Source organism: Lates calcarifer, unplaced genomic scaffold (assembly GCF_001640805.2).
Source record: "Lates calcarifer isolate ASB-BC8 unplaced genomic scaffold, TLL_Latcal_v3 _unitig_1818_quiver_2843, whole genome shotgun sequence".
Classification (NCBI taxonomy): Eukaryota; Metazoa; Chordata; class Actinopteri; family Centropomidae; genus Lates; species Lates calcarifer.
In genome coordinates, this window is record NW_026115775.1 from 1 (window position 1) to 9046 (window position 9046).

Here is a 9046-nt window from a genome sequence, read left to right on the forward strand (position 1 = left end):
ACCTTTTTGATGCCATACTATACTATGACATTTTTTGGTGATTTTTGAATGCCATACTATACTTATTGACATTTTTTGACACTTTTTGACGCCCATACTTATACTATGACATTTTTTGGTGATTTTTGACAGCCCATTATACTATGACTTTTTTTCATGGTTTTTGACATTTTGTTATATGTATTAATTCAAAATTTACAGATAACTTTTACTGTTCCAAACTACATCCAGTAATGGATAACTTTGTCTTACTTCTGACATTGCTAATTACTTTTACTTCTATGAATACATCTCAAGGAAAGTTTTAATCGAAAGCACCTTGAGATAACTATGACCTGGGATGAATGAGAATATTCACAGGCTTCTATTAATACAGTTTACTTTAAACCTTATTTTTATAATCCAGATTACATTTATTATTACCCTTTTCTAATTTACTGAATGCTGAACATAAACAATTGAAGGTCTGTGGCTCTGTGTTGGACAGTTGATGTTCAACTGTTTGTGAATTACCTGGAGACTTCTGTCCTGGTCTCAAAGAACTTCATTATATGAAGACGGTCTGTGATAGTGGACGACGTCTCAGCGGTCGTGGACAATGTTGTGAACGAAGTGGTGACACCTGGAGGAAACCAAAGAGAAACAGGAAAATGATAAATACACTACTACCTATTCCTCATCAACAGTTTAATCATGAAAACACAGATATATATTCAACCTTACAGCTGAACCTCAGCATTTAACAAACATTAGAGGGCTGTTTCAGAAAATAAACAGTTGACTGGCATCACTTCCTGAAGAACCACCAACATCAAATATTTGGGAAAAAGTCATTGTTAAGTGTGTGTCTATCAACTAATTACTGAAGTAATCATGTATGTTACTGTGAACTGCACAATAATAATGAACACTATCATTTAAGTACATTTTTGAATGCAGGATTTTAACTGCGTTTGTTTATTATACTTCAGTAAAAAGTCTGAGTATTTCTTTCACCACAGACGGCCACATACTGAATCGTCATTTCACATTTCAACCTTCTCCTTATTAAAAAATATTTAAAATGTCTTAGTTTTGCATCATTTTCGTTTAATGAATAACATTTACAAGAGGTATTAACAACCGATTATGTGAAACAGTCCTTATTTTTTGAACTTTTAATGCATTTCTGTGCTACATTTTTGGACCATTTTTCACACCTTACTATACTATGACATTTTTTTCCGTTTTTGACGCCATACTATACTGTTAAGTAAATTTTTGAATACAGCATTTTAACTTGTGTTGTTTATTATTCTTCAGTAAAAAGAGTATTTCTTCCACCACAGACTGTAGCATACAGAGTAGCTATTTCAAATTTCAACCTCCTTCTTTTTAACACGTATTTAAAATGTCTTTGTTTTGTGTTGTTTTCCTTTAATGAATAACAACCAAATTTACAAAAGTCTTAGCAGCATTTATTTAGAAAAATTTAAGTAAAAAAGTGTAGGACTGGTTGTTACACACTATGAAGATATTATTAAAATCACTCTCTGACCAACAGTTAAAATTAACACACTTATGAACAATGCAATATTTTATCTGTAGAACTGATATTGTTTTGTACGGTGTAATCTAGTATGTCTAACACATACACAAGATTCCACAAGATTAAGAATTTCTGATCATCAACTGAAGTTATTTTCAGTCCTATTTTTACTGATCCTTAACAACAACAACATCCGACATTTGATGTCTTACTATACTATGACATTTTTACTTCTATTTTGGATTACTATTACTTCTGCATTGCTTTTATATTACAGATTACTTTTACTGTTACCTCTAATATTAGATTACTTTTCCCATTACATTATACTTTGACAAGGTCTCTGCGATCGTGGACAATGTCTCTGATTGTGGACGATGTCTCCCTCATCCTCAACAATGTCTCTCCGATCATGGACCATGTCTCTGCGATCGTGGATGATGTTGTGGACAAAGTGGTGACGCCTGGAGGAAATCAAAGAGAAACATACAAAGGAAAATGATCAATACACTACTACCTATTCCTCATCCACAGTTAAACATAAATAAATATTCAACATTACAGCTGCATCAGAGCATTTTACAAATATTAGAGGGCTGTTTCAGAAAATGAACAGTTGACTGTTATCACCTCCTGAAGAACCAACAACAAATATTTGGGAAAAAATTAAATGATTATTAATTTTGTGTCTATCAACTAATCGCTGAAGCAGTTGCGTATGTTACTGTAAACTGCACAAGAATAATAAACACTAACAGTTTAGTAAAATTTTGAATGCAGGATTTTAACTTGTGTTGTTTATTATTCTTCAGTAAAAAGTCTGCGTTATTTCCTCCACCACAGACAGTCACATACAGAATCATTTTTTCAAAGTTCAACCTTCTTATTAACACATATTTAAAATGTCTTTGTTTTGTGCTGTTTTCATTTAATGAATAACAGCCAAATTTACAAAGGTCTTATCAGAAGATTATGTGAACATTTTAAGTAAATAAGTATAGGACTGGTTGTTACACACTGTAAAGACATGATTAATATCAACCTCTGACCAACAGTTAAAATTAACACTTATGAACAACTCAATCCAATATTTTATTTGTAGAATTGATATTGTTTTGTACAGTGTAGTTTAGTATGTCTGAAGTTAAGAAGTTTTTCAGTCCCATTTTGACTGATCCTTTACAACAACAATAACATCTGACATTTAATACCTTACTATACTATGACATTTTTGATGCTTTACTATACTGTGACATTTTTACTTCTATTTTGGATTACTATTACGTCTGCATTGCTTTTATATTACAGATTACTTTTACTGTTACCTCTAATATTACATTACTTTTCCCATTACATATTACTTTTCTAATTACACATTACTTCTAAATTTACAGATTAAGTTTACTGTTGCAAACTACATCTATTAACAGATTACTTTGACTATTACGTCTTACTTCTGATATCGCTAATTACTTTTTACATTAGTTCTATTAATACAAATTACTTATACATTATTTTTTTTATTGCAGATTACTTCTATTATTACACTTTTCTGATATACTGAATACTGAACATAGACAATGTCAGTACTCTGTGTCGGATGGTTGATGTGAAGCGGTTTGTGAATTACCTGGAGGCCTCTGTCCTGGTCTCAAAGAACTTCTTCATTGTATGAAGACTCTCTGTGATCGCGGACTACGTCTCTGCGATCGCGGACAATGTCTCTGAGATTATGGACAAAGTCTCTGTGATCATGGACAATGTCTTTGTGATCGTGGACGATGTCTCTGAGATCATAGACGGTGTCTCTGTGATCATCAACAATGTCTCCATGATCGCGGGCAATGCCTTCAAATCGGTGACCCCCGTCTCCGCCGATTCTATCGCAAGGTCTCTACGAAGCATGGGACAATGTCTCTGATCATGGACGACGTCTCTCTCATCTTTGACAAGGTCTCTGCGATCGTGGACAATGTCTCTGATTGTGGACGATGTCTCCCTCATCCTCAACAATGTCTCTCCGATCATGGACCATGTCTCTGCGATCGTGGATGATGTTGTGGACAAAGTGGTGACGCCTGGAGGAAATCAAAGAGAAACATACAAAGGAAAATGATCAATACACTACTACCTATTCCTCATTGACAGTTAAACCATGAAAACATAAATAAATATTCAACATTACAGCTGCATCAGAGCATTTTACAAATATTAGAGGGCTGTTTCAGAAAATGAACAGTTGACTGTTATCACCTCCTGAAGAACCAACAACAAATATTTGGGAAAAAATTAAATGATTATTAATTTTGTGTCTATCAACTAATCGCTGAAGCAGTTGCGTATGTTACTGTAAACTGCACAAGAATAATAAACACTAACAGTTTAGTAAAATTTTGAATGCAGGATTTTAACTTGTGTTTATTATTCTTCAGTAAAAAGTCTGCGTTATTTCCTCCACCACAGACAGTCACATACAGAATCATTTTTTCAAAGTTCAACCTTCTTATTAACACATATTTAAAATGTCTTTGTTTTGTGCTGTTTTCATTTAATGAATAACAGCCAAATTTACAAAGGTCTTATCAGAAGATTATGTGAACATTTTAAGTAAATAAGTATAGGACTGGTTGTTACACACTGTAAAGACATGATTAATATCAACCTCTGACCAACAGTTAAAATTAACACTTATGAACAACTCAATCCAATATTTTATTTGTAGAATTGATATTGTTTTGTACAGTGTAGTTTAGTATGTCTGAAGTTAAGAAGTTTTTCAGTCCCATTTTGACTGATCCTTTACAACAACAATAACATCTGACATTTAATACCTTACTATACTATGACATTTTTGATGCTTTACTATACTGTGACATTTTTACTTCTATTTTGGATTACTATTACGTCTGCATTGCTTTTATATTACAGATTACTTTTACTGTTACCTCTAATATTACATTACTTTTCCCATTACATATTACTTTTCTAATTACACATTACTTCTAAATTTACAGATTAAGTTTACTGTTGCAAACTACATCTATTAACAGATTACTTTGACTATTACGTCTTACTTCTGATATCGCTAATTACTTTTTACATTAGTTCTATTAATACAAATTACTTATACATTATTTTTTTTATTGCAGATTACTTCTATTATTACACTTTTCTGATATACTGAATACTGAACATAGACAATGTCAGTACTCTGTGTCGGATGGTTGATGTGAAGCGGTTTGTGAATTACCTGGAGGCCTCTGTCCTGGTCTCAAAGAACTTCTTCATTGTATGAAGACTCTCTGTGATCGCGGACTACGTCTCTGCGATCGCGGACAATGTCTCTGAGATTATGGACAAAGTCTCTGTGATCATGGACAATGTCTTTGTGATCGTGGACGATGTCTCTGAGATCATAGACGGTGTCTCTGTGATCATCAACAATGTCTCCATGATCGCGGGCAATGCCTTCAAATCGGTGACCCCCGTCTCCGCCGATTCTATCGCAAGGTCTCTACGAAGCATGGGACAATGTCTCTGATCATGGACGACGTCTCTCTCATCTTTGACAAGGTCTCTGCGATCGTGGACAATGTCTCTGATTGTGGACGATGTCTCCCTCATCCTCAACAATGTCTCTCCGATCATGGACCATGTCTCTGCGATCGTGGATGATGTTGTGGACAAAGTGGTGACGCCTGGAGGAAATCAAAGAGAAACATACAAAGGAAAATGATCAATACACTACTATCTATTCCTCATCCACAGTTAAACATGAAAACATAAATAAATATTCAACATTACAGCTGCATCAGAGCATTTTACAAATATTAGAGGGCTGTTTCAGAAAATGAACAGTTGACTGTTATCACCTCCTGAAGAACCAACAACAAATATTTGGGAAAAAATTAAATGATTATTAATTTTGTGTCTATCAACTAATCGCTGAAGCAGTTGCGTATGTTACTGTAAACTGCACAAGAATAATAAACACTAACAGTTTAGTAAAATTTTGAATGCAGGATTTTAACTTGTGTTGTTTATTATTCTTCAGTAAAAAGTCTGCGTTATTTCCTCCACCACAGACAGTCACATACAGAATCATTTTTTCAAAGTTCAACCTTCTTATTAACACATATTTAAAATGTCTTTGTTTTGTGCTGTTTTCATTTAATGAATAACAGCCAAATTTACAAAGGTCTTATCAGAAGATTATGTGAACATTTTAAGTAAATAAGTATAGGACTGGTTGTTACACACTGTAAAGACATGATTAATATCAACCTCTGACCAACAGTTAAAATTAACACTTATGAACAACTCAATCCAATATTTTATTTGTAGAATTGATATTGTTTTGTACGGTGTAGTTTAGTATGTCTGAAGTTAAGAAGTTTTTCAGTCCCATTTTGACTGATCCTTTACAACAACAATAACATCTGACATTTAATACCTTACTATACTATGACATTTTTGATGCTTTACTATACTGTGACATGTTTACTTCTATTTTGAATTACTATTACGTCTGCATTGCTTTTATATTACAGATTACTTTTACTGTTACCTCTAATATTACATTACTTTTCCCATTACATATTACTTTTCTAATTACACATTACTTCTAAATTTACAGATTAAGTTTACTGTTGCAAACTACGTCCATTAACAGATTACTTTGACTATTACGTCTTACTTCTGATACTGCTAATTACTTTTTACATTAGTTCTATTAATACAGATTACTTATGCATTTTTTTTTATTGCAGATTACTTCTATTATTACACTTTTCTGATATACTGAATACTGAACATAGACAATGTCAGTACTCTGTGTTGGACAGTTGATGTAAAGCTATTTGTGAATTACCTGGAGGTCTCTGTCCTGGTCTCAAAGAACTTCTTCATTGTATGAAGACTCTCTGTGATCGCGGACTACGTCTCTGCGATCGCGGACAATGTCTCTGAGATTATGGACAAAGTCTCTGTGATCATGGACAATGTCTTTGTGATCGTGGACGATGTCTCTGAGATCATAGACGGTGTCTCTGTGATCATCAACAATGTCTCCATGATCGCGGGCAATGCCTTCAAATCGGTGACCCCCGTCTCCGCCGATTCTATCGCAAGGTCTCTACGAAGCATGGGACAATGTCTCTGATCATGGACGACGTCTCTCTCATCTTTGACAAGGTCTCTGCGATCGTGGACAATGTCTCTGATTGTGGACGATGTCTCCCTCATCCTCAACAATGTCTCTCCGATCATGGACCATGTCTCTGCGATCGTGGATGATGTTGTGGACAAAGTGGTGACGCCTGGAGGAAATCAAAGAGAAACATACAAAGGAAAATGATCAATACACTACTACCTATTCCTCATTGACAGTTAAACCATGAAAACATAAATAAATATTCAACATTACAGCTGCATCAGAGCATTTTACAAATATTAGAGGGCTGTTTCAGAAAATGAACAGTTGACTGTTATCACCTCCTAAAGAACCAACAACAACAAATATTTGGGAAAAAATTAAATGATTATTAATTTTGTGTCTATCAACTAATCACTGAAGCAGTTGTGTATGTTACTGTAAACTGCACAAGAATAATAAACACTAACAGTTTAGTAAAATTTTGAATGCAGGATTTTAACTTGTGTTGTTTATTATTCTTCAGTAAAAAGTCTGAGTTATTTCCTCCACCACAGACAGTCACATACAGAATCATTTTTTCAAAGTTCAACCTTCTTATTAACACATATTTAAAATGTCTTTGTTTTGTTTTCATTTAATGAATAACAGCCAAATTTACAAAGGTCTTATCAGAAGATTATGTGAACATTTTAAGTAAATAACTATAGGACTGGTTGTTACACACTGTAAAGACATGATTAATATCAACCTCTGACCAACAGTTAAAATTAACACTTATGAACAACTCAATCCAATATTTTATTTGTAGAATTGATATTGTTTTGTACGGTGTCAAAATGTAACGCACAGAGCCAAAATGTAGTCTGCCTGTAACACCAAACTCTGCTCAATCAAGCATAGTCCAAACAAACAAATGACTAATCACGTGGGGTGGGACGGGATCTCGTGCCACGAGATCTTAAGATATCGAAGCGTGATGATATTTCTCGTCAGGTGAAAAGCTGTGAGACAGTATCCGGCTGCAACTAGCATAAGCCTAGTCAACTGGAACGCCCCGTGAAGTCGGGTTTCCAACCCGGAAAGTCGGAGAAAACACACTAACCCCGACATTAGAATCAAAGATGGCTGCTACTCACGTCAATAGTAGTAAACACGCTGCTAATTTTACTGTTTATGGCAGTTCTGTCTTATTAGTTTCACATTTTAAGTCAGTCATACACATAGTACACAAATTATCAGCAAATTATCAGGAATGGACACAGAACTACAGAGACGCCAAGACGCAAAACGATGGAATTAGACCACAATAGACACAAAATGGTCACAAAGACATGATAATCAGACAGACTACTAAACAGTTACTTTGCCTCCGCAGGGTGCCCACAACCCCTGTCAGGGACGCTATAGTCACAGAAACGCAAACACACTTTAACCCACGTAAATAAAAACGACAACAAAAAGGAAAAAGCCCAAAAAGCATCACTAAAGGCTAAGACTAATGTTAACAATAGCCGCTAATGCTAACGCTGACGTTCAAGTGTAAAGCAGCCAAATGACCACAAACAGACACAAAACGATGACATCGGTATGATAGACAGCTATAAACTGAGTTAAATGGAACCATGATGGAACACAAAGTTACAAAGAGATGCAAAATGTCGGCAAAGTGACTGTGAACAATTACAACAAGGATTTAAACAGACCCAAGCTCGTTCAGTTTTCACATGTCCACGTTGGGGATCCACAACTCATGCCAGGGACGCGTCGGTCGGGGAAATACAAACACACTCGTACCCTCGCGATAAAAACGACTGAAAATGGAAATACGGTCAAAAGATTTAACTAAAGAGGAAGGCTAATGCTGACGCTCAGCGCTAACGCAAATGCTAACGCTAGCCGCTAGCTAGTACGCTCCTTAGCCTTACCTTCGCGTCGCAGGTGTATTCGGCGTCCATCCTCACTCCTGTTCGACAGAAAAGCAGCTCCAAAGCTTGTTATAGCATCCAGGCTTCTTCGGTAACTAAGCTTTCTCACAGTACAGACAAACCGAAGCACCGGTTTAAACTTGGCTTTAATCTGTTTTTCTAACTTCGTTTCTCCGCCTCTCTGAGCTCCTCCCAAAGGTCATGACCGATGACGACACACGCACAGAAAGAACGCCAATTGGCCAACTGACTCTGCTCCGCCTACATTAAGGTCTAGAAAGATCATGTCAACATTAAAGAGAAGTCCGAGGTGCGCTGAGGGAGTACCTTTCAGAGTGAATGGGGCCTGGTGGTGTGGAAGTTTGCTTGCGGCTGTGCGGTTGAGCCAGTTGGTGTAGAGACTGGTTCAGACCCTGCTCCGGGCCAGACCCTGGAGGC

At 35.7% G+C, this 9046-nt stretch overlaps 1 long non-coding RNA gene across 3 annotated transcripts; it reads right to left on the reverse strand.

Moving 5' to 3' along the window:
- Positions 1–493: 493 nt before the first annotated feature.
- LOC108890885 (uncharacterized) lies at positions 494–8816 on the reverse strand. Of its 3 annotated transcripts, none has more exons than XR_007809853.1 (6): positions 8609–8816; positions 6399–6846; positions 4779–5226; positions 3159–3606; positions 1852–1992; positions 494–622 (listed from the first exon to the last, which is right to left on the reverse strand). It is a non-coding gene; the product is annotated as an uncharacterized LOC108890885 (long non-coding RNA). The 3 variants fall into 3 exon arrangements; XR_001962209.2 differs by having other exon boundaries at positions 1823–1992; XR_007809852.1 differs by lacking the exon at positions 8609–8816 and adding an exon at positions 8387–8485 and having other exon boundaries at positions 1823–1992.
- Between the last annotated feature and the right edge of the window lie 230 nt (positions 8817–9046).